The 27,334-nt window shown below is 45.4% G+C and overlaps 1 long non-coding RNA gene across 2 annotated transcripts in view; it reads right to left on the minus strand.

Moving 5' to 3' along the window:
• Window positions 1-27,334, minus strand: part of LOC138453612 (uncharacterized) — a 253,514-nt gene that overhangs the window by 118,169 nt on the left and 108,011 nt on the right. The window lies entirely within an intron of this gene.

A 27,334-nucleotide genomic window follows, 5' to 3' on the forward strand; every position in this document is an offset into this window, starting at 1 on the left:
TTACCATTTGCCATGGAATGTCAGCTATTTTCAAGATGTTCCTGATTTTATTTGCCCAGGCCAAGAGAATTCCTCCATGTGGATTTTTAGTCGTTGATTCAAATATTTTGTACGTTGGAGCAATTTTTGATAGCTGCATCTTTCGTAAAGCTGCAATTGATTTCCATTGAATTGTTCCATGTAATGGTTCCAGGCCCAGTTCATATCTTATTGCAACAATCGGGGTACTGCTTGGAAGTCGCAATATTTTCTTCCAAAATTTGCCTTCCAAGATAGCCCAAATTCGATGGTCAATGTTCCAACCAGCTTCTGCCCCATACGTTATTATAGGGATTACTTTTTGTATATAGAAGGTCCGTAGTGGTTGGAGGGTAAATTTACCATATTCAAAATGCAGCTTTTGGCCTTGTATTGTCAATATGGACATGCAATGTTTCAATTCTGCTACCCATACTGATTCACAGATCGAGCTGTTTATTTGCACGCCTAAATATCGGATTGATGATACTTTCTCAATTGTCTCACCTGCTACAGACCACTTAAACTGGTTGACTTTCTTTTTTGCTCCAGCTGTTATTGCCATGATTTTTGATTTCTTCGTATTAATTGCAAGCTCATTTCCTTGAAAATATGCAACTAAATTACTCAAGAGTCATTGCAGACCAATTTGGGTCAAGTCGAACAACACGATATCATCTGCATAATATGCCCAGCTGATCTCCTGACCATTCACTTTGGGTGGAAATCGATGAGTATTTTCCAGGTTGCCTGAAATATCTGAAATAAATAGTTTGAACAATAGGGCAGCTAATGGGTACCCCTGTTTAACGCCCTTAGAGGTTTTTATTTCATTAGTCAGATTTCCTGTAGCATCCAAGCAAACTCTTGTAGTGGTATCATTATGTAACGCGATCAATGGTTGAAGCAAGGCTGGCGGGCAAGACCATGATTGTAGTTTCATCCATAATTTATCATGATTTATAGTGTCAAAAGCTTGACGCATGTCTATAAAAGCTATAAACAAGTTCTTTTTATTTTTCAATGCGTCAAGCTTTAATAGGCTTAGTATCAGCAAGTTCACCTCCGTTCCTGTATCTTTAGTCAAACCTGTTTGTCTACAATCCATTCGCCCAGATGCATATGCCCAAGACGTTAACTTTTGTTGCAGACATATTGTAAATATTTTTCCTGTAGTGTCCTGAAGGGCAGTAGGGCGATAGTTGTTCAGATCGTCTCTATTACCCTTCTTAAAAATAGGCACGATAACAGATGTTGTCCACGATGCTGGGATGGTTTTTGATGTCGATATCAGTTGGAAAAGGTTCTCGATGAAATCTGCCCAAAGTTCCTTTTTTTCTTTCAACATCACATTTGACAAGCCATCAGGACCTGCCGCGCGTGAGTTTTTTAATTTCTGTATCAATGTCAAAATTGTTTGTATCTTTTGATTCAACTACGTCCCAAGGTTCTGTACAGACCACATTTACTTTCTCTATTGTTCCCAGTTTGCCGTTAAAGACTAGACTGAAGTGCTCTTCCCAGGCAGATGCAGAAATACCATTCGCTAGTCTTGCATCTTGGCATAGTGATCCTGTATTCAAGATAGACCAAAAATCTTTTACTTTATGTTGTACAATCAACTTCAACATAAGTTCTGCTCTTTCTTGATCTCTTATTAATTTAAATGATTTGAGCCAGTTTCGATATTTTACCTTTCGTTTTCTGATTTTAATCGCCATATCACAGCCTCCATTTTTTTTCAAAAGTCTTAAGTCTTTGGCCAATTGTTTTTTTTCCGAGCTAACCAGCGCACTGAATACATATTTGTTAGTTGGACAAACATTCTTTTGCTGTTGTTTTTTCATACAGAATTGTTGCAGCAAGGGAGAAAAGTTTATTCTTGTCGCTGGATCATTAGACGAGTTCTTTAAGTTTTTGCTCAGCATCTGTATTTGTTGATTGTTTATTTTTAATCTGTTAGCTCCTTGATTTATTTCAAGTGGACAGTTATACGTTAGTTTTATACCACACCTTGTCATTTGTAAGGTCAATACCAGTGCTTGGTGATCGCTTTTAGATGACTTATGTATATCCAAACGTTCAATTTTCGACCAATGTAAAGAATTGATCCAAAAATAATCTATTGTTTTTTTACAGTTCTCTCCCTGCCATGTGAAATTAGGTGGAATATCACTTTGTACTCTGCCATTTACCATTTCGCAGTTTCTTGCTTTTAGAGCTTGACTCCAATAATCACCTCTTGTCAGCCCTAAAGGGGCTACCGATTAACTTACTTGCCGATCTTCGTACCAAGAATAATTAAAATCTCCACAAATTATTATGGCAAGATTTGAGCATGTTATTAAACACTGATCGATGATCGTTGTAACAGCGTTAATAAATTGTGCTGTAGATATCATTACAGGATACCAATATATATTTATCAAAAGCAGACATTTCACATCCACTTTTATTTCTGATTCCATCACCAGCAACGTTCCTTGAACATATATGTTTGGATTATATATTTCGATAACTTTCCATCCATAAGCATTGTTCACAAGTGTTATTAGCCCCGAAAATGGGCGTCCTGATCTGTTTTTCCCAGCTGCATTTAATAATATAGTATAACCATCTTTTATTGGGGTTTCACGCAACCAAGTTTCCTGTAGAAATATTACAAAATTTTTCTCCATGGGTAGAGACCATTCTTGGAATAAATGATTAAAACCTCTGGTATTCCATGAGATTATATCACACAATTCCTTTCCACTGAGAAATGTAAGTTATGAGGTCTGCCTATAGTTTGCATTTCCTCTCGAGTTTTTGTCATTTCTTTGCAGGTATCGCACTTCATTAGATGATTTTGGTGACTTCAGTTTAAAGTGCTGTTTTAAAACATCTCTTCTATATTCATTTGGGGATTGAGCGCTCGCTGATGACAAATTACTTATTTCCCTCTGGTCAGTTTGCTGCTTTTCCACCTGGCTGTCAAAACCATAAGCTAAAAGCTCGTCCTTTGCAGCAAATAAAGTTTTTTCTACTGCGTACGATTTTATGTGCAGGAATATTCTATCAGCAGCATCCTCTGAAATGTATTCCACGATGACAATATCATCCAAAGTAATTGTCCGAAGTGATGGTATTGTGTGCAATAAGTGCATCAAATTTCTTCGGTTCAAATTGATGTCCTTGTCATCAGGAAAGAGATTTTCTACTCTAATCTTCCAGGTCTTTGTTTTTTTATCATCAGAGGACCCTGACCTCATATTATTCTTGAGTTGATTATGGATATTCATTTGAGCTGAAGTCATTTTTGGATTCAACTTATGGCTATTTGAAGATCTGGCTTGATCAGGCCTTTCTGCAGTGTCTGCTGTCACATCTTTAACGCTTGGATATGAGGCAGCCATCAAGGCTTTCAATCCTCCATTCCTTGATACTTTTCCTACTCCACGCTCCGGGACTTTAGAACTAGCTAAATCAGCTGGTTCCTGATTATTAGGTCCACCACCTGTGGTCACACTAGCTTCTTGAGCCATCTGGGCCTGATGCTGCGACCCTCTTCCACCAATAGAGCTCATAGTATTATCTGATTCGATGGAATATGTTGAAAGATCACATAAATCAATTGATTCGTCTTGTCTCTTGCTGATCTCCAAATCTGAATCAATTCTGGCTCTTTTCCTTGAATTTTGTATTTTGGTAGCAGTTTTCTGATCAGCTGCTTTTGACACTTTGGATGGCACATCCGTTTGCTCTTGGTGTCTCAACTGTAGTTTCTTTGTTTTATTACGGTCAAATAGCCCCAGTTTTTCAGGAGTAGGTAGGTTTCGTACAAATTGCTTGGTATTAGTTTATTTGCGTTTTGCACCTTTTCTTGCAGCCTTAGATGTTGATTGTACATCTTTAGGTTTATTTGAATCAAGACGCTTTTTCTCCAAATTCTTAGCGGAACTGGTAAAGATTCCAAAGAATGGCTGCTTTAACTCGCTTGACGCTCTTCCTTTAGGTGTCTGCTTACTCAATTGGTTAGCGTCAGTTATCAAAACCTCCTTTAATGTGTTAGTGCTTGTAAAGTCATTTGAGAATGAAACATGACTCACCACAATAGCTGGAACATTTATATTGGGAGTTTCGATTTGCTTCTTCCCAGAAACAGCAGGACCTACAGCTCTATCAGGCTTTGGCACATTTGATATTTCACTCATAGCGTTACATGATACAGTTTGTGATCCAGTACTTTTAGCAGTAGTTAGAGACCGAGCAGTAAGTTGAGTGGAATGTGTCCCAAGCTGCCCACTTTCCTTATTGTCTTTATGCCTCAGCCATTTCATGCATTCCAGAACAGCATTCATAAGGGTTGCATTATCAGTGTGCGCACTTGATGCTAGATCACCTAGCCGGTAATGCCATTGCGATGAAATTTCAGCTTCTCTTTCAGTTCGAGACTGTAAGGTATTGTTGTTTTGTTCAAGTTTTTCCAATTTTTGCAGGATAGTAGACAGTTGTGTACCTTGTTCTTTTATAGAGTCATTTAAAGACTCATACAGTTTCGTAAAAGGGATTAGTGCTAGAGAAGTTGCTGCCAGCACATTATTATGTATTTGAATGCCTGCAGCCACTGATAGACTCGCTTTGTTGTTCCGTTCCATATCGTAATCATATGTTTGAGCAGGGTCAATACTTGGTTGAGTTATGTTAGAACTCATACTAGTGTCCAAGTGCGACTGAGAGACACTTTTTGTTGCCTGTTGCCAAACCTATAGATGGAGCTTCTAGTAAGGTAACATCATTGCTCAATGCAGCTTGATTTTTTAAAATCAATCCCTTCGCCAGAGGTGTACTTGTCTGGGTCTGAGTTTTTGTTCGCAAATGTAGGATTGATTGCTGCAACTTTCGCAGCTCCTCATCGCCCGTTGTAGGTTTCGACTGTGACTGAGATTGTGTCTCTAATTTCAAACTGAAACTGTTTATTAGCTTGTCTTTTATTTGTTGGTAATCAGCTGTCAAACGTTCCGCTAAACGTGCTTCGCGAGCTACTAAATCATGCCCTGATAGTTTATTCAAGTTTACTGGAGCTGTTTGACAATCTACTGCTAATCGTTTCTGTGCAGGAATGACATTCACAACATGCGAAGCAGTACTTGTTGGCTGACATATCTGACTATTACAATGTTGACGAGCTTCAGTCAGCATAGCATTTTTGTGCACCAAGATGTGATTCTTTTTGTTTTGCAAATCTCTTTTAGCTTCCATTGTTTCATCAGAATGCTTTTTTGAAAGCTCTTCTCCTTCGGTTTCCGTCTTTTTCAAAGTTAGACGAAGCAGCACATTTTTTTCTGAGAGCAGCATTAAAGGCTTTTTGCTTGTCCTTTCATTTTGCATAACATGCAATTTCGGAGCGTAAATTACTTCATTTTGAGGAGCAGTGTTTCCGCATAGATTCTCGTGCGGACCTTGCGATGACATACATTTGTCTTCTACTAGAAATGAAGGATTAAGTCGGGGGTTAAACACGAACGTGTTCAACCTCTCTGAATCGGTGGGTACATGAATTTGGAGAAGCTCGTGGTCTGTTACATCAAAGGGTGATAAAAATGAAGCCGTATTTATTTCTATAACTTTATCCCCCATAGCCTCTTTTGGCTCACAAACGCATGTGCAATTGACATCGTTATCGACAGGGTTGCTTTCTACTGTGATTCCATCTGATGTCACTGCTGCTAATGTTTTCTCATTTGCCGCTCGTAAATTGGCTTTATAGCATGCAACTGGAGCAGCATCTATTAATGTAGCACCTTCTGTTGTTGCCACACAGCCATTGTTAATTTCTTCTTCTACCAACTCAATTTGTGGCAGTGTTGATTTTTTAGCACATTTCCATGCCGCCACCTGTATTCCATTACCACTAACAATCATTTTTGCTAGGGATTTTAGCGAGGGAACACCCTCGGTTGAGGTCAGTTTCAAATCTTCCGAAGGCAAAAGCAAATGTTTATTCATCACATTTCCACTTACCTTGCTGCTAGTAACCGCAGCACTTTCATTGCTGCCTTCCATCATTCTGTCATTAGTCACGCGTCTTTCTTGCAGCGTGCGTTGACGAGTGAAAGGACCAACCATACTCCAGACGCCTGGACGGTCTGGGAGCGGACTGGGGCAGACTGGGACTCTCCACGGGGCTCCGCGCGGCGCTCCGTGCCCGCGAACACCTTTTAAGGTGGAGTCTAGGAGCCTCAGTCAAATGTTTAAAGGGGCCAGCACACAAAACAAACGCAGGTCGTTGCTGCAGCTCCTCTCTTGCAAAAGGACTGGGGCAGACTGGGACTCTCCACGGGACTCCGCGCGGCGCTCCGTGCCCGCGAACACCTTTTAAGGTGGAGTCTAGGAGCCTCAGTCAAATGTTTAAAGGGGCCAGCACACAAAACAAACGCAGGTCGTTGCTGCAGCTCCTCTCTTGCAAAAGGACTGGGGCAGACTGGGACTCTCCACGGGACTCTGCTTCCGTTTTGCTTTTGTTTAAAGCCAGATTGTTGTTGAGCATCCAGTTCTGTTCAACTCAAGTTCATCCTGAGCGTGACAGCCTGAGAGCGGGACGCCATTGCTGAGGCGAGTAGTAGGAGATAGAGAGTCCAAGTACAGTTCTTCACAGCTCTGGGCCCATGTTAGTGCTATCAACCAGATTTTGGGACAAGGCGGGCGACATGCTTCCACTTGAACTGTATACATCTCTTGGCAATCATACAACCCGTGTTTCAAATGAGCGAAGACCGTTATTCGGCAGGTTATCCCACATGCCAAATAGGGCACCCACCGGCGAGTGTTCAAGGGAGACATCCACGACATCAGAAAAGGTTTTTAATACGGTGTCCCAGAATGTTCCCAGTCGGGCGCAAGACCAGAACATATGCATATGGTCGGCAAGGCTAAGTCGGCACCTAGTGTACCAAAGAGATGGGTATCCCCTTCGTCGTGGACACAGGGGAAGCTAATAAATCAAAACACAAGGGCGATTATGTCTCACAGAACAATGCAAATAATGAACTTCTAACGATAAGTGGGGGAGTGTAGCAGGTCAGGAAGGCAAAGAAGGTAAATATATATTCACAAAATGTTTTATTAATATAATAGACTCCATATAACAAAATACCAAAATATTCATCATATAATTCATCAGAACATGAGATATAATTAAAAAGTACAAAACATCAACACAACAAATGTTAGGCTGGGAAGAGGCCGGCGTGGAGATCCTGGCTGGAGTTAGAGTGCACTATAGTTCCCAGGACATGCAGTAACCACCCGTCAAAATGCGGCGAATGCCGGGATGAGTGGGAGTTCGGGGCCAGGCCAGCCCGTTCAGCGAATACTCCGGGCGGATGTTGGAGCGGAATGGGCTCCAGTATGCATGGTTGCTGGGGGCCCTCCTAATACACTGGGAGGAGGGGCAGACAGGCTTCTGTTTTGGGGGAACTCACCGCCAGTATGACCCGGGTCCGTTGTTGTGGGCGACCGGTGTGGCCCAGGTCCAGTTCGCTGCATCATAGTTGTGACGCAAGTCAGTGGTGTGCCCGCTACTGCTAACACCTGTGTAGAGGCTGTATATGTCTCACCACCCGCCATGGCAGGGGCACCGACCCAAGTAGGGCAGTGGTAGGTTTACAGGTGCCGTGGGTCTAGATCACGCCGGGCTGGTATACCTAGAACCTGGCATAAGAGCAATGTGGTGCATGCATACATGAAAACCGTGCTTTCCTTCTATTCACAAAGACATCTCACTTTGTACTCTTCAACAGTCCTTTCATTACAGACCCTGGAATGCAAGGGGAGTCAACGGTAAACCACGCTACGAGAGGAACTGGAGGTTGCCATGGAGATTGTGGCGTCCGTTTCACGGTCTACGCCAAGTTTCCAATCCGCGAAGCACCTAAACCTCCGGTCATGTGACCCGAAGTACTTAGGCACCTTCCATCCTTCACTTCGGTGCTTCTGATTACTGAAGTATGCCTTGTTTCTTGTTCGTTCCTGTATTATTTTGGATTGCCTCGTTCCTGAAATTTTGCCTGTTTCTTCGACATTGCCTCCTGTCTTGCCCTTGTCTGCCTCCACGTTTGCCACACACTTTTGCTTGCCTTGTGACCTCGCGGACGTGTAATTTTGTAACGGACTGCTTTGCCTTGCCCCCTGGTACTCTTCCCTGCCAGCCTGTTGCCGACCGATTTTCCTCCCGGATTCCTTGCTGAAATATTTTGGAAGCAATATCTCTCGGAATTCCTCTTTGCTGCGCATGGACTAGTGACTGCCCGAGTGCGTTTGCGGTGAGCCGTTAGCCGTCCTCGTGCCGTCGGGGGCAGGTGGCGTTCCTGGGACTAGACACTTTGCCACACCGCTATATAGGCGTCCTTGTGCGGTTGGGGGGTAGTTTGTTTTCGGAATGATTGCTTCCTCATTTCTTCTTTCATCTGCTCCACCGAGCATCAAGCATTCTTCTGGACTTGCAACCACCTGCTTTTCTGGACATCACATACACCATACATGGTAAGCCACGTTACACCTCACTGATACATATCAAACTCCTCCCGTGTTTTGTTAAGTGTTTTTGGTATAGTAATACCTGGGTATATGAATTGCAGGAACACCCGAAGTCCCAAAGAGATCCATACGGGAGGATCACGCTCCCAGCTTTCTACCTCATTCATGTCCAGGTTAGATCCTCGTTGAGGTGGTGTCTTGTTGCTTAGTTGTGTTTGGTTTTGCATCCTTAACCAAATTCTTGTTGTTCTTTTGGCGGCCTGGTGTTCGTGTTGTGTCCATTCTTCCTAGGAATAAATCCCTTTGGATCTTTATTATACACATCCATAGGGTTATATTGTTGGGAAGAATTATAGGCGATACAGAATGTCACATCTTGATAGCAATAAGACAACAAGCATTAGTCAAGCCAACAGATGGCATGGGATGGGCATTGTCCAGCATATGTAACATAACACATATACAAAGGGATGCTCTGCAGACAAAGTCTTGCGAGGGTCCGCGACAGGAGCGGTCTCGCGAGACTCATAAGCGAATGCGCTGTGCGAGGAAAGCGGAGCGCGCAACGGGAGAATGACATTTTCTGCCGCTGTAGTCATAGCAGCCTACCGATGCTACTGCATTACGGGAGATTCCATTTAGACACAGACATTTAAGAAATGCTTCCTCATCCACATTCATTGACAGCTTGAGCAGTGAAGTTAACTGCTCTTTGTAAATAAGTTATAAACTGTGATCATTAAACCCAGTTGCTGCAGCCTCTGTGTCCAGAGTCCTGATTCCACAACATAACTAGCAACTAGGACCACGGAGCAAGGCCCGCGTGTTCAAGATGCAGGGAGAAACGCCACCCCCTTCTTTTCTGCAGGCCCCAGGTAGGCCTACCATCCCATGGCTCCAATGGGAACCTCTACTTACTATATACTTGGATGCCGTTGGGAGGGGCAGACTATTCCGCAGCCAGGAAGAGAGCCATGCTGCTAAATGCCATGGGAGTGGAAGGTCAGAGGATTTTTGTTGTACTCTATCCTGAAACAAGTGAGGATGATGACGATGATGTCATTAAGGAAGCTATACGACGCATTGTTAAGCAGTTTTCTAATAAAGAAAAAACAGTCTTGCATCATATCAAGTTCTGTGGCAGGAAGCAAGACGCATCTGAATGTGTAGACGACTATGTCACAAGGATGAGAGAATTGGCAGCTTTATGTGCTTTTGGTAACAACACTGAGAATATCTGTGACATGCTGGTGATTCATACCAACTCATGGAAAGTACAAGACAAGTTCATTGTAGAGAATGCTCGACAAGGCAATTCAGATCACCACAACAGTAGAGGAAACTTCAAGCAGACGCAAGGAAATGGCAAGAAGTGCAACAGCTTCTGAAGTGCATGCTATCCAGTACCGGGGGAACAAAGAGGCCAAAGTGGGATGGCAAGGATGAGAGAGGTCGGAAAACGTACCTTTCAAATGCCACAGGTGTGCCAGCACTCGTCATCTAGCAACCGATAGAGAATGTCCGGCCCGGAGCAAAGAATGCTCAAATTGCAGCAGATATGGACACACAGCGGTTGCCTGTGGGTGGAAGGGCACGAAAATCTCAACAGTGGAAACTAACGATTGTACAGTAGGAGATGAATCCTCGGGGAGTATACGCACACCATCATAAGGGTCAATAGTACTACTGCAGGGAGAGAGAAGCCGCACTATGTCATCAAGGTAGATGGAAATGAAACCAGAGACATGGCCGATTTAGGGTCAAATTTGACTATTCCGCCGATCGAGACATATGAAGACATGGTAGCTCAGAGCAAGGTCAAAGTTAAGAGAATGAAGCATAGACCAACAGTGTCCAGAGGTACTTCAGTTCAATTATTGGGGTATGTCAACAGCACCATAGAATTTAAAGGAAGGAAGGCACACACAAGATTATACATTGCAGGTGAAGGCCCAGCTGTGTTAGGGTGGGATGAACAGGCCAATCTGAAAATTAAACTGGATCCCAGCATGGAAGGCCAAGTCTTATCCGTAGCTATCGGAAGAGCGCCGGGATTGATGAAGGAGTTTCACAGATTATTCTCCAATGAACCAGGAAAAATCAAAAACTATGTGCACAAAGTCAGGCCACGTCGGAACGTGATTCCAGTGAAGCATAAAGTAAGACCAGTGCCAAATACAGCACGGCAGGCGTTACAGGTGCAGTTGGAGAGAATGGTCAAGAAGGGCACCATAGAGACAATAGAGTCATCGGAATGGCTGAGCCCTGGGATAATAATCAAGAAGCAATCCTTGAATGATCTAACAGTCTGTTTCGACTTAAGCAGCCTGAACCTCACAGACAGTTACCCGATGCCCAACATCAATGAGCTCATATTGATGATGAAGGAAGCCAAAGTTTTCTCTAAACTGGACATGCGCGATGAATACCATAAGATTCCTCTACACAAAGAATCGAGACCATTGTCAGCGTTCATCACCACATTTGGCACCTTCCTGTTCACCAGGATGCCGTTCAGGTTGTCCTCAGCTGCGTCAGCTTTTCAGAGGATGATGGACTCACTTCTGAGAAACAACAGAAATGTGTCATACTTTCAAGATGACATCCTTATTTCTGCAGGAAATGTGACAGCGCATGACAGTGCACTTAAGAAGCTTCTTGGCAAACTGCAAGATGCCGGGGTGCAGCTACGATATAAGTGTGCGATTAAAGTGCAGGAACTGGAGTACTTGGGGTATACCGTCTCATCAAATGGAATCAGTCCCACGAAAAACTTGCTCTAGGCCATTGTGAAGGCCCCTGCACCAACTAGCAAGGAAGAATTGAGATCCTTCCTAGGATTGAATGAGTCCTATGCCAAATTTGTTCCCAGTTTTTCCAAAATGGCGGCACAAATGACAGAACTATTAAAAAAACGAGCAGAGTAGACAGGAACAGCAAAAGGCGTTTGAAGAAGTGAAGGAGAAGATACTGAGGGCACCGTGTCTGTGGCCTTGCAATCCCCAATGGAAGACATTTATTACCACTGATACGGATTGGGAGCGACTCTTACCCAGAAGAAGGGCGACACCGCACATGTTGAAACATCTGCTTCAAAAGCGCTGTCAGATGCAGAGAAAAATTACTCAACAGTGGAGAAAGAAATTTTGCCGTGTACGTGGGCCATGGATTATTTTAGGACATGTGTATGGGGCACTAAATTCAATCTAATTACCAACCACGAGCCACTCATACACATGATGTGCCACGGTCTGCACCCATGTGGAGTTGGAAGTCAGGCATGCCGTGAAGGTGGTGTACCGCAATCAGAAGCAATACCACTCCATCAATGTCCAGATGGTGTGTAATGCAAGCAAGATGATAACACATTGCTGTGCCAGATACCCAGGATCCACACATGATTCAATGGTGCTGTTGAACTCCACGCTCCCCCGCTACATGGAACAACATGCTGCTGACGTGCCTGGTTGTTGGGTAAGTCTGACCACAGGGCCATGGTGCTCATTTGGGCGGGGGGGACCATATGCATATGCAAGCTGTCTGCTTCCTGGGCCATGGGGTAGATTGGGGGCGGGGGCGGGGGTTGGGGGTGAGAGTACCAGCATGCCAGTGGACACCCTGCATCAGTAAAGGGAGGAATCCCTACACTGGTGGACCATACCACCAATCACATCGTGCCATGGTCACATGGGTGAAGGTGTCGAGGGACATGTGCATGGCGTCATCAATTAATTGAAAGCATGATGGTCAAACCCACCTGTAACATGTAGGACATCAGCCAAATGCATCATACAGTGCTCAAAATGCATTTGGTATCATCTCCTGCCACATACCCCTCACATGTAAGTACATCATGGACCTTCACACTTCATCTGGGTGAGTGGTGTATCTTATGTCAAGGTCCCTTAGTAGTGTGCGTCACCCACAACCCCACCATGGCTCGCTGAGTAGTAGTACACAGGCCTGATATTTGCGCAGATGTGATGGCAATAGCTGGCATTGGAAATGTATTGCATATGGACGTGAATAATGTACAGGTAGTGCACACATGGAATGGCACGAGTACTCAAAATCACAATTAATTTGCTCCCATGCAGGTGACGCTGGCTATCCCCTGAAGCTGTGCCTCCTCACCCCTTGTCAGGCATCCACTGAACCGGCACGAAGAGGACTACAATCGTGCACATACACGCACTTGTGTGGTGATAGAGCAGACCTTTTGCCTGTTGAAGGCACGGTTTCGCTGCCTCAGCAGGTCGGGTGGTTCACTCATTTATGGGCTCGAGAAGGTTGTATTGGCATGTGCCATGCTGCATAACATGTGCATCCTGCGCAACGTACCTTTGCCACCTGACATGGACCAGACACCACCGGGAGAAGATGATGATGAAGAAGAAGATGCTGCACATCGACCATGTCGCGATGCGCGTTAGGGCCGTACTGTACACCAAACATTGATAGCACAATATTTCTGATATATTGGGTCATCGAAGGTGCCATAATGTGTGACACGATGCGCGCGAGGGCCGTGCTGTACGCCAAACATTGATAGCACAATATTTCTGATATACTGGGTCACAGAAGGTGCCGGTAATGTGTGACACTAGGCACTGGGATTGGGGGACTCTGGGCACTGTTCACTGTTGAACAATAAATTGACAAACACTCAAGAAGCAATGTCCAGTCATGTAACTTTCTTTCACCCAACTGGTATATTAATGTAATTTAACCTTCCACCCGCATTACGCTACAAACTACTCACCCCCACCCCCAACACCCCCACAAACCCACGCCCCCTCAGCCCAATTGAGTTCAACAGGACTGTCATATTGCATGTCCCAGTGTCCCTGGATAGTGTCGCCCCCTTTTGGATGGAGGGGTGTGTGGTTCCGGCCGGCGCAGACTACGCAGGGACCTGCGCACAGGGCTCGACTGCATAAAGCTTAGAAGTGTAGTGCTCATTGATGGTGGTTGTGGCTCGGCCGGGGCAGGACTTTTTGCACCATGTTTCCAGTCATACGGTCGACAGTCTGTGTCAAGGCTAAGATGCCCTCATGTACCCGCCTCGCGACAAGGTTCACTGCACGGATTATTGCTTGTGTGTTCCCCCTGTGAGACCTGTGTGTGGCCTCCCCTTCGGCCAAGTGCTCTTTGACCATGTCATGCATGGCTTGCTGTTTGGTCTCCATTCGGCTCAGCCGTCCCTCAATGTCCTGTATGGCTGTGCCTCCAGATGGTTGTACGGGAGGTGGTGATATGCTCATCACGGGGCTGAAGCCATGTTCAGCCATCTCGTCCTCAGTGCTGTGGGCACCAGCCACATGTTCAGGGGAGCACTGTGGTGTATCCTGCACGCTTGGGGGGTGTTGGCTATCCCCCCACATGGTAGGTCCTACAGGCCCATCATCCTCCTCACCGCTATGTTGCGCTGAGGCTGCCACCTTGCCCATGGAGCTTGTGGCCGTTGAATGTGTGCCCTCAAGGAGGTGCCTGCTGGGGGGGTTGTTTCCTCATTGGTGCGACCTTTCTGGCTGCTGCATCTTGTAGCAAGTCAGCCTTGATGGCACAGATGCTTCCGGCATACTGCTGCTGGGTGCCAGTTGCTGGTGCCTGCTCCTCCTGGTCTTGGGGCTGTGCACCGTGTTGGGCACTGGTGTGTGATTTTTGTGTCCCTCCTGTCTTGTGCGTTGCAGCCCTAGAGGTTGATGACCTAGTGGCGTCATCCTCACCCCGAACCATGCGTGCAGGTGTCTTCCCTGATGACGTGGCGTGTTCGGCATCGCTGTCTGGAGCCGTGCCTGTGTGGGATGGAGAGGCAGGGCATCAGTCATGGGAGAACTTACATCCTGCATGCATCGATGTATCTACAATTTGGGTCATGTGCATCGTTGTGTGCATGTTTGTGTGGCACAGAGGATGTCTGCAGGATTAGGGCGGATTGTATTGGCATCCCACTGAAAGGACTGCTAACAGCTCAAAATTACTGGTAGTGTTGTGGATCAACCAGACTCGGAGAAACAAATGTGGCTTTATATTTTAAAAAAAGTTCTTCCAATATGAACACAGTGAGTTCCCTACAAGGCAATAGATTAGTTAGCATGGAAAAGACTAAAAACAAGCGAACAACACAATGTACCCTTGAAAATCACGTTCAACTGTCCTAACAATCCATCAAAGCGGAAAGAGTTGGATGAGAATTGCAGAACAATTGACACAAAACATGAACCGTGGAGCTGGCTGGCTGAGGCACTAAGCTTAAGCAATAAGAGCTAACGTCAACACTTGTCACAAATTTCTACATGTTTAATTGGATCGTGGAATACCAGAGGATTTATGCATTTATTTACTGAGGACAAAGACAGCCTCTTAGGGCTGAAAGACCTAGAAGACTCTGGGATAGAACCATTTCCAAGAGACAATTTCTTCATTTCAAGAGCATGTTGCATTTACATTTCTCTGAGTTTGATTTCTTGATGTTTGCTTTCAGTTTGCATTTGGAGCCTTTTGAACAGTAACTCAAGTCTAATTTTTTCAAGAGCGACACATCCTGGACTCAGTACTCGACCTGGTAGGGTCCCTGTGGTTAAAGATTGAGGCATAAGAGCAGGTAGAGGTGCAGTGGGGCTCACATGCTGAGACTCCTCTGACTCTTCTGGCTCCTCAATAGCATTAGAGTTAGACTCTGAATCATTATCATCCTCATCAACATTTTCCACATTTGCTGAAGGAGTAGGTGTAACAGACCCACTTCTCAGACTTTGAAATTCCAACAATCGTTCTACCAATTCATTTTTCTTTCCTTTAACAGGGAGGTTCCTGACCTTACACATTTCCTTCAGTTTATCTACTGTTAAAATGATCAGGGCCTCCTGTCTGTAGTTATCCATATTAGGCATGATGAAATTGCTTTTCTAGTGGTGCTTAGCCTTGTGAAGGTTACTATCTGAACAAAAGTAAAGCAGAACTCTCAATGTAACAACTATACAATTTATCCTCACCGCCAGTTTGCATGCAGTACCCTCTGGGACCACTACACACAACTATGATTACAGGTGTAAGCAAAACCAACATTTGGTATAAGCCTGTACTACACAGTTTTTGGTAGCTAGCTGAGCAGTCAGGCTTATCTCAAGAGTGAATGTGAGCTTGTAAGGGAGTTACACAAAGGTCTAAAATGACAGGTATTCAGATAGACACTGATACTCAAGGTTTCTTGGTAAAAACACTTTTTAATTTATTACACAATCATTTATAAAGCATTCACTAAATGAGGCAACCAATATCACACACAAATTATACTACAGCACTGATTACTAAGCAGCTGAGCTCCCTTGAAGTAGTAGCAAAATGGCATTGAAGTAGGAGCAAAAAGGCATACATTAATAAAAACGAATATTACAGTTACTCTAAAACAGTGCGAATAGTTTGAGTTCACCAGAGGAGTTGATTCAATGCAATTGGTAGGCCAAAGTCAATGAGCTAGTGTCTTGTATCAGTGAAAATGGTTCTGGTATTTTAAAACAGAAAAGTCTTTGCCACAGTTCTTAGAAGTAGTTCACGGAAGAAAGGTTCATATGTCGGGTCACAAGCTGACTAGGCCTGCAAGCTGCCAAAGTAGTACGCATTTTCGCAGTGAGAGGTAAGTTCTCTTTCTCTCTGGTTTTCACAGTTCCTTATTTGAAGAAAAAGATACAGCTGAAGACTTTTGTTCCTGCAGATCTCGCTGTTCCTGAGCCTCAGTCGTGGGGACAAGAGGGAGGACGTTGGGGGGCTCCTGCACTGCACGGGGACTGGTCACAAAGCTGGCAAACTGGCAAATCTTCGATTCCGGTAGCTGTTCTTCAATCACACAAGCTGGTGTCCTTCCCCCTGGTTAATGTTATGTTACTTTGCATTTATATAGCGCCTTATGTACCATTGGTATGGTCTGAAGGCGCTGGTAGGTTGAACAACCTCGGGAACCGAAGTTCAAGTCAGTAGAGAGAGTCAAAGGTGCTTGTGAGCACCGGATATGTGTGCAGCTGGTGTGGTATTCGTGTAATAGCTGCTTTATAGCGGTATGTGTGGTGGTTGAGAGATCAGGGGTATGTGTTCGTTCTGGCAGGTTTTATCCAGACCGGTTCTGGCTGCGTTAGGCCTGAGGAGAACGCCTGGCTGTGAATGTGAAACCAGCAGTGATTAGTTAGAGTGATGTGGAGTATGAGGCAGATGTTGGTATGAGAACAGCTATACCGAATGGTGTCATAGTATCTCTGTGTTCTAGTTGAATGGTGGTGTAAAGAGGAGAGTAAGCATGGTGATGTGATAAGATGGTTTACATGCTCTTTCATACGTTACATGCATTCCAAACCATTCATGTACGTTGCGCACTTCTTTGCGCTCCAGTCCGAACCATTCCACGCACTCCAAACCATTCCGCGCACTCCAAACCATTCCGCGCACTCCAAACCATTCCGCGCACTCGGATCTGTTCCATGCAGTCGGATCTGTTCATGTACTCCGATCATTTCTGTGAATTCTAAGTTGTTTTATGCACCCCGTCCACAATTTCCATCTGTACTTTCCGCATATTTCACCCGTACCTTTCACATGTTACATCAGTACCTTCCACTTACTTCATCCGTTCAATCCACATACATCTACATTCCATTCACCTACGTCCCCATATGTCCCCATTTGATCCACATATGTCCTCATTCCATCCACATACTTTGCCCGCTCCATCCGTTCTACGCACTTGTCCGTCCACATATGTTGCCTGTTCCATTTACATACGTTGCCCGTTCTATCCACATACGTCAACCGTTCTATCCACATAACTCACCCGTTCTATTCACTTACGTCATCCTTTCCGTCCACTCTACGCACTCATCCACTCTATGCACTCATCCGTTCTGCGCAGTCATGCATTCTGCGCAACTCATGCGTTCTGCGCAGTCCTCCGCACTATGCATTCATGTGCCCTACGCACTCGTCTTCTCTATTGACTCGTCTGCTCTAGGCACTCGTCTGCTTTATGCCTCGTCTGCTTTATGCCCTCGCACGCTCTACACATTCGCCCGCTCTGCGCACTCACCCGTTCTATGTACTCACCTGCTCTTACGCACCTATCCTCCCTTATGCATTCATTCGCTCTTACGCACTCCTCCGTTCTTGGGCACTCCTCCGTTCTTGCGCACTCCTCCGTTCTTGTGCACCCCTCCGCTCCACGCACCCATCAGCTCCACGCACCCATCCGCTCCACGCACCCATCCGCTCCACACACACATCTGCTCTATGCAATCGTTCTTTCCACGCACTCATCTGCTATATGCACTCATCAGTTCTACAAAGTTGTTTGTCATACACACTCATCCGCTCCGTGCACTCATCCGTTCTATACACATCCGCTCTATACACTCATCCGCTCAGCACATTCGTCCCCTCCTGCGTTCTACACACTCCTCCGCACTTCTGCATTCACCTGCTCTACAGCTACGTCCGCACTACACACTCATCCAGCCTACACTCATGCGCTCTGCACATTCATCTGCTCTATGCACTGCTGCGTTCTAGGCACTCCTCCGCACTTACGCGCTCTTCCGTTCTACACAATCGTCCGCTCTACACACTCATCTGCTCTATACACTCATCCGCTCAACGCACTCATCCGTTCAACGCACTCATCCGTTCAACGCACTCATCCGTTCAACACACTCATCCGTTCAACACACTCATCCGTTCTATACATTCATCCGTTCTATGCACTCATCCGATCTACACACTCATCTGTTCAACACATTCATCCGCTCAGAGCGTTCACCCGTTCCACGCGCTTCATTCTAACGATTTCTTCCGCTCCATTCACTTCGTTCATTCATCATACATTATCGATTCACGCCATGTCACTTGTCATACGCACTGGATCCGTTCCGTGCTCTCTATCTATTTCATGCACTACTCTTGTCTCATGTACTTGAATCTTCTATTCTGTACTTTCCATTTATGCCATGCACTCATACTGTCGCAGTCATCTGTCTGTGTACTCATCAGTCTCTTGTATTCATCTTTCCATCCTCTTCTCTATTCATTTCGACTGATTTGTTCATTTTGTCCATTGCACTCATTACATCCATTTCATTAATTTAAACTTCATTACTGTTTTCATACAATTTATTCTTTTTAGCCACTTCACTGCTTTGGTCTATTTTACTTGTTCTATTCTGTTTGTCCTTTTAGTTTACATTAGCGATTATTAGTTGTTGATTTCTCACATGGATCTTGATGTTGTATTGTTATTTGTCTTATTGTTTTATTCAGGATCAAGTAGTTTGTTGGATTGGTGTCATTGAGCTGCTGTTATTCTGTTTGGGTTAGTTTGCGTACGGGTTGGTTTTAGGGGAAGAGGCAAGTTTTCAGTAGTTTGTGGAAAGACATTAGATCTTCAGTTAGGTGGATGTGGGGTGGGAGTGCGTTCCACAGCTTGGGGGCCAAGGCTGAGAATGATGATCTGCGTAACCTGACTGAGTTTGTTTTAGGTATGACTAGGAGGCCGGCTGAGCTTGATCTTAGAGGACGTAGAGGGTGATAGGGTTTTAGCTTGTCTTGAAGATATTATGGTCCGGTTTTATGCAATGCTCGATGAGAAATGCATAAGGTTTTGAAAGTCACTCTTCGAGCCACTGGAAGCCAGTGCAGAGTCTTAAGGGCCGGGGAGATGTGGTCTCTCGGGCCGAGCGCAAGTAGCAGTTTGGCTGCAGCGTTTTGGGCCCTTTGAAGTTTATTCAGTTGGTAAGCGTGGACTTCGAGGTAGAGGGGGTTTGAGTAGTTCAGTGTTGATATAACAATTGATTGGACCAGGGAGAGTCTGTTGGGAAAGGAGAAATATTGAAAGATGCGCCTAAGAGTTTTAAGGTGGTAGTGGCAGGACTTTGATACGTGGTTGACATGGCACGAGAGTGTTAGGTCAGAGTCAAGGGTGCATCCAAGGTTTTTTTCTGAGTTAGAGGGAGTCGGTGAGTTGCCCATGGCGGATGGCCAGGGTAGTGGGTGTGGAAGAAGTTCGGAGTTGCCACCTACCATGATTTCAATTTTGGAGGGGTTTAACAAGAGGTGGCTTTGGGTCATCCAGAGCTCTATGTCAAGGAGGCAGGAGGCGAGGTCAGGTCGGCAGTTGGGTTTTGAGTTCAGGAGTTTTAGAATTAGTTGAGTGCCATCAACGTAGTTGTAACACAGGATGTTGTGTGAACGAATTATTGGTGGGAGGGTGGACAAGTAGAGATTGAACAGGAGGTCAGATAGGCATGCTGCTTGTGGGACTCCCTTGTCGACTGGTCGGGCTTGGGAGGAATAGGTGGAGAGTATTGTTATTTGGTACCTATCTTTGAGGAAAGAAGCTATCCATTTGAGAGTGGTTCCACAAATTCCTAGGGAGTGGAGGCGGTCAAGGAGGATTGAGTGAGCGACTGTGTCAAAGGCGGCGGATAGGTCGAGAAGGATTAATGCGGCGCATCCCACTGAGTCTGCCGTGATTTTTAAGGTCATCCCAGATTGAAGTTAGGGTGGTTTCAGTTCCGTGATGGGATCTGAAACCTGATTGTGCGGGGTCTAGGAGATTGTTGGCTTCAAAGAAGGCATTTAGTTCGGAGTAGGCGGTTCGGTCAATGAGTTTGGCAAGGAATCTGGTGTTTGAGATGGGGCGGTAGTTTTTGGGCTCGAGAGAGGGAAGGTTTTTTTTAAAAGAGGTTTGACATGAACCGTTTTGAATGCGTCGGGGAAAAATACCAGAGGAAAGGGAGTCATTTATGATGGATCTTGCGTGTTCTCCTGCGCAGGTAGAAGCGAAAAGTTCTTTGAGGGTTGTGGCCGGGCAGGGGTCTAGCGGAGAGCCGGATGGTTTGCGGGCAGAGAGAAGTTTGAGAAATTGGTCGGGTGATATTGGACTAAAGGAGTCGAATGTTGATTGCGTAGTGGTCGCAGGCGGGGGGTTGGCCGGTATGGGGGAAGGGTTGTCTGGTGGATGTAAGAGAGCCAGTTTGGTGGTTAGTGCATTTGTTCTTTCGAGAGCCGTGGCGTAAAAGTGGAGAGAGTGGCACAGTGATTGTAAGAGGGTCGGGACGGTGGTAGAGCATGCCGGTTTGGTGAATTCGGAGATGATTTTGTGAAGTTCTTTGCTGGGGTTTTTGCAGTTTAGGATTCAGGAGTTGTAGTGGGATTTTTTTGCTTTCCTGATTTCGGTCTTGTACTGATGAAGGTGTCGGGCCAAGGTGGCTCTAATCTCTTGGGTTTTGTCTTTCTGCCATTTGCGTTCTAGGTATTTATATAGTTGTTTAGTGGTCTTCAAGTCACCATCTAGGGAACAGGCCACTGCGGGCTGATGGTTTACAAGAGGGTGTGAGCCGCATTAGTGAGGTGTTGAGCCATGAGTCGAAGGCGTCGGGGGTTACTTGTTTATTGAGTTGGCAGGTAGGTGGAGGAGACTGGAGGAGTGCGTCGGCTACGTCAGGAATGATTATTAGTTTTTTCCAGCATTTGCGTAGATTCGGAGGTTCAGATTCGAGTACGGGAAGCGGGTCGGGTGAGTAGATGGTGAAAGAAATAATAAAGTGGTCGGACCAGATGATGGGGGTGGGGGGGGGGGTTTAGATGTATCCGGTTGTGGGAGATAAATATGGCATCAAGAGTGTGTCCTTTATAGTGAGTCGGGCCGTTTATGTGGGGTTGGAGGTTAATCGCGTCTAGACCATCAACAAGAGAGTGTGTCATAGGGTTGGTGGGGATGTCGAGCCATATGTTGAAATCTCCAAGAAGGGTGAGGTTGGGATGGTTTAGTTGAAGGGTAGCAATAGAGTCACAGAGGTGGTTTGAGAATTATCTATCGTAGCCAGGTGGTTTGTAGATTATTAGGAAGCTGTGTGAGAACGATGGAGCGAGGGATTTTTAACGAGGAGCGATTTGCAGGAAGGAACGGAAGGTTGATTGTCGATGATTGAGGCGTGGAAGTGAGACTTGAAGACGAGTGCTATTCCCCCGCCGCTAGAGGGATGGTTCAGTGGGATGAGGGAGTAGTCGGGGGGGGGGGGGTAAGGCTTCATGGCAATTGGGGCGAAGTCGTCAGAGAACCAAGTTTCGGTGATGAAAACCAGGTCTGGGTTGTCAGAGGCGAGGAGGTCAAAAATGCTGTGTCTTTTTTGCTACGGATCGGGCATTAAATAGGATGCAATTCCCTTCGGTAGGTGAGGTTGGTGTCGGAGCTGCAGCGGAAGGGGTTGGGGGGAAAGGGTGGCAACTGGGGAGGGAGAGCGGTGGGGTGATTGATGATCAATGGGAAAAGTGGGCGAGCAGAAAAGTTGGTGGGTTTCGGATTTGAAGGTGGGGTGTGGGCGGTTAGGAGTTTCAGTTTCAGTTGCAGTCGGTGAGAAATCGAGGGAGAGGGGTTTCAGGAAGGGTGAAGCGAGGGGGGATGATGGTGATTGGGGGAATGAGGTGGTGGGTCGAGACAGGGGAGGCGATGAGTGGTGAGAGATTGAGGGGGACCAGGTACGTTTCCTCTTTAGTGTCTTTTTTGCGATTGGTGTGTGAGAGAGGGTAGGGGTTTCAGAGGGGGAGAGGGATGAGGCTTCTGTTCTTGCTAGGGCTAGGCATTCAGGACAGGGGTCCAACATGAGCCGACTGTGTCCAAAGGGCCCCAGCTTGGGCCCGCTGGCACTTCCCTGGGGGGAATGATGCCTGCCACTGGGGTTGCTGGGTCGGACCTGGTTCCTTGGAGGTAGGCATCATGACAGCGATCCGGACCTGCAGCAGGGCTTCACCATGCAAACCAACTGTCCAGGAGTTGCAGGAGCTGTCCTCTTCCAGATCTGTGAGTTCCCTGGAGCCCCTGGCCTCCCTTAAATCTTGGGCCTATGTTTTGTAGCCCCCAGGCCCGCGCGTGCTGCCTAGCAGCCCTGGCTCCCTTTCCTGGTCCCCTGTCCCAAAGCGCGCGTCCCAGCCCCCCTGCCCGTGATTGGCTACCTGCTTTCAGGCACTGAAGAGTGTGCTCGCTGCACCGGGGGATCTCGCCTTTACATCTGGCTTCCCCCGGTCAGCAGGTGAGTCCCCTGGAGCCCCTGGCCTCCCTTAAACCTTGGGCGTACGTTTTGTAGCCCCAGGCCTGTGTGTGCTGCCTAGCAGCCCCGGCTCCCTCTCCCTCTCCTGGTTCCCCGTCCCAAAGCTCGCCTGCAAGCCCTCCCCCCCGTGATTGGCTGCCTGCTTTCAGGCACTGGATAATGTGCTCGCTGCACCGGGGGATCTCGCCTTTACATCCGACGTCCCGCGGTTAGCAGGTGAGTCCCTGGAGCCTCTGGCCTCCCTTAAATCTTGGGCCTCCCTCTCCCTCTCCTGGTCCCCCGTCCAAAAGACTTCCCCCCCGATTGGCTGGTTCCCTGGCCTTAAAGGTTCCTCCCAGGGCAGCCCCCTGCGGCTAGGGGCCCCGGGGCAAAGGGCGGCTCCAACAGAGGCGGATCCAAGAAGTGTCGGCAGGTGTCCGCAGTGGAAGCCAGCAGCCAATAGACACCAACAAAAAACTGAGTGTGGCATGGGTGGGTTGTAGAGCAATTACTCTACTCCGAAACGCCCTCGCTACTCTACCTTACCTCTCCCTAACATAGATGCCATAGAATTACAACATGCATACTTAGAGATTTGCGACCATCAGCCTAAACCCATTCTTGGAAGGACTGTAAATGTTGACACAACGCACTAACACACTAGCCGATGTTACCAAGTGCCACACTCAGCTGAAAGTCTTAACCTTAGGATCCGTCACATATAGATAAAATTGTGAATGTTAGCTTGCGTCACATCTGGATAGAACTGTGAATGTTAGCATGTGCCACACTCAGCTGAAAGTTTTAACGTTAGCATCCGTCACATCTAGATAGAATAGTGACTGTTAGCTTGCGTCACATCTAGATGGAATTGTGAATGTTAGCATGTGCCACACTCAGCTGAAAGTCTTAACCTCAGCTCGCGTTGCATCTAGACGGGATTGTGAATGTTGGCGTGTGCCACACTTACATGGAATAGTGAATGATGCCAACTAACCAATCCACTAACAATTTCCTCCCTCTGCATACACCTCTCAAACTCTAACCAAACACAACCACAAGCCTTAAACGCAGCAAATCGCACAAACTTCACTACACTGCAACAAAACAAACCGCACATAGACTTGCACAACAGCACACGACGACTACCGACCGTAAAACACCCCAAGCCCAGCCAACAGACCCACCGGGCTGAGGCTGCCAACAGCACATCACTGCTTTCTTACACTTTTCCAGCTCCTTTCCACTAACTCACCCCCCCTCCCTTTTTCAGAGCCACCAGAGGACCATCCAGTGGTGATGGTGCGCGGTACAAATATCCTTTAACATTAAGATTAAAGCATTTTGATATTCTTTGCTTACAGGAAACATGGCTCTCTGCATTGCCAATAGCAGAAGGATTCGATATACTAATGAATCCAGCCTTAAAAGGAAAGAAGGGACGACCAATGACAGGTCTCCTAACACTAATAAAAAAGAAAACTGATTTCCGAATAGTAAAATCTGAAAATCTTAGTCCATATATTCAGTTATCCACTCTGGAATTCACCGAAAACTTGAGAATGCAGAATAATGCAATAGCAATTTTGAACCTGTATTGGCAACACAAGTTCACCGGAATTAGGCAATTCATTGAACAAATAACCACTGCAATTGACCTGCTCTACATGTCTAATAAAAACCCAATCATATTGATACGTGGCAACCTAAATTTCAACTGCTTAATTACAGACAGTAACATCAAAGCTGGTAAGTTATCTAAGAAGAGACTAAATGCAGCCAGGATGTGGATGGAAGAACTTGAAGCAAGAAACATCTCTATACTGAATGGCCAAACACAGGGTGACATTCCACCACATGCAACATCGAAAAGAGGAAACCAGACTGCCACATTGGATTACTTTTTTTTTTATCAGAAAGTGCAAATCCGAGAATTGTTTCACTCCAGGTAATCCCTATGAAAGAGAGTGACCACGATCTCAAGGAAGTTAAGTGCAACTTCGAGATGACGTACAGTAAACTCTGCTGGAAAACAACAGTTACGGTAAATCCTGGCAGAAATAAATTACGTCTAAATGCAATGAAGGTGAATGAAAAACAGAGCTGTCTAAAATAATTAAAGACGGGAACTCCAAAGTTGATTACACTCCACTCTTAGATCAGTACATGGGGAGGAGCCCGTGGTGGCAGGCTCAAACCAAAACATGCATTTGATCCGGAAATTCTCATAAGAAAAAGAGAGCTAAGAAAGGAAATTAGATCTATATCACACCTGCAACCCCCTGTAAGAGAAAGAAATGTAAAAAGAAATATAAAAACGGGATAATTTCGCAAAAAATCGTAACTGAACAGCAGGATGCAGAGTACATGATGAAAGCCCTCTCTAACACATATACACAGGAATGTTGGAGAATTATAAATACCATAAACAATCCCCAACAAGCCATTCAAAACAACATGGTTACAGAGGAAGTGTGGTCAAACACTACGGTGAGCTATATGAAAATCAAGGGACGAACCCTGAGCCAGACCTGCCAACTGGATCAATGGGAAATCGGGTTTGATAAAGATGACATTCTATCAATAATAAAAAAAACTGCAGCTCGTCCAGGGGACCAGGCACGGATGGCATTACAAACCAGATGCTAAAAAAGTAACTGGGAGAATGGGCCGATCTATGCATTAATCTGTTTTCACAAATACTACAAAGCAGAGGCATTCCCAGATCCTGAAGATGCCCAATTGTTGTGCCAATACACAAAAAGGGATTAAGAACGAACCTGAAAAATGTCCGACCAATTGCGCTCCTGGATGTGCTGGGAAAAATGTCTGCATCCCTCTTACAGGAAAAAATGACGACCTGGACCAACCTGTCACATATTTCTGATTGTAGACAAACGGGGTTCGTAGAAGGAGTGGGATGTGGGCTACTAAAAAATTAAAGCACCGAAGCATGGCACAAAAATCCGTCTGGCCATTATAGACCTAGCTCACGCTTTTGACAGCATAGACAGAGATCTCTTGTGGACCAAACTAAAGAGATGGAACTGTCCAGCGAGCCTACTTCTGGCGATCAAGGACCTGCATTCTGAAACAGAAATAAGAATACTTTTAGATCAGTCTGGCACGCTATCAGCAGCAATTAAAACATACAGAGGTGTTAAGGAGGGTTGCCCCCTTGCATCACTCCTCTTTAACTTGTTTATATCAGATATAGGGGAGGCTCTGAAGATCTCAAACTCGTTCTCTCTGAAACAACCTCATCTTATTGGACCTTACACCTATGGGCCTTCCGAGGAAATTTAATTCACTACATAATTATGTTGTTCAAAATGGGCTAAACATCAATGTCAATAAATCAGAGGTACTGACACTGCAAAACTTAAGAGGAAGGAAAAAAAACAAAAAAGGAATTCAGTAGCGCTTAGGCAATGAAGGCCTAAATCATGTTGACTTCACAAAATATCTGGAATGTGCCTCAATTCCAGCGCAAATGACTCGCCATGGGTGAGTACTGCTAAAACAAAAAAAAACAACTAACAGCTCAAGGCCACATCATTCATAAAAATGTCTGCATATACTCACTGCTCCGACATTATCCTTTTATAAGCAGAAAGTCGTCCCAGCGCTACTGCATGGAGCGGAATGTGCACTAAGTTGCCTGTGGAGTCTGTGGTCATCCCTGGAAAACGAATTCTGGCAGTCAATATTATGCCTCTTCCAAAAAGGTGTGCTCACTGTGATTATTAGGTATGAATTAGGTTTGATCTCCACAAATGCCAGAGTGACATGGGCCGCACTCTCGACATTTAGGAAAATAATCACAGAAGATGGGCCGTTGCCATTCAAAATACTACGATCTGAAGGCAACAATAAGAATGAACCAATCATCACCGAATGGACCGATTGCAGTCTTAAAATCCTAGAAGATATTTGTGCGTCGATAAATATGCAACAGACAAATGCAGAGGCAGTAAAAAAGAAATTAATTGTGGAACCAAGACTGGTCTGACACCATCGATCAAAAGTGTTAATATAAATTGTTTGAAAACATTAGTTTGAAAATAAATCCATGAATAAACTACCCAAATATTTAGAGAAATTTCCAAATCAGAAGCATCGAAATGTATTCATGAGATTTTGCTTAAATGTGTATCATACAATGGACATTCTTGAAAGTTGAAACAAGAACGTGTTTACGAACAAGTGCAGATTCTGTGCGGGCCCCAAGGAAACACTAAAACATTTCACTCTGTTTTGCCCAGCATTAAGAACGTTGAGAACACTGATCATTCGAAGCCTCATTCTAGAAACACCATCACTGAGTGGAATGGAATGGTGGCAAATAATGTGTGACGATCTGAACACTAAGGTGACATATGCCCCAACTACTTTCCTGGAGAAGTTAGCAAACTTACCACCATCATCCTATCATACGGAAACAATGAGAATAGACAAACACTAGACATATTCAAAGTGACATTCGTATCACTATTCTATCATATTGAAATAATGACAGTGGATAAGCATGAGATGCTCTCTGAGTGACTTTATGTCGCAGCATTCAAGACTTGTATGGTCACAGAACAAATGGAAAGCACTAAGTCAGCATGTGTTTCTCTTTTTTTAAAGTTTATAACAAACTAATAAAAATTCAAAATAAAAAAATAAAAATAAATGTGGTTTGGATGGAAAAGTTCATGACCTTGTTTTTTGTGTGAAGAATACAGAAG

The sequence above is a fragment of the Ambystoma mexicanum genome, chromosome 4p (assembly GCF_040938575.1).
Source record: "Ambystoma mexicanum isolate Mex_15411 chromosome 4p, UKY_AmexF1_1, whole genome shotgun sequence".
NCBI classification, from domain to species: Eukaryota; Metazoa; Chordata; class Amphibia; order Caudata; family Ambystomatidae; genus Ambystoma; species Ambystoma mexicanum.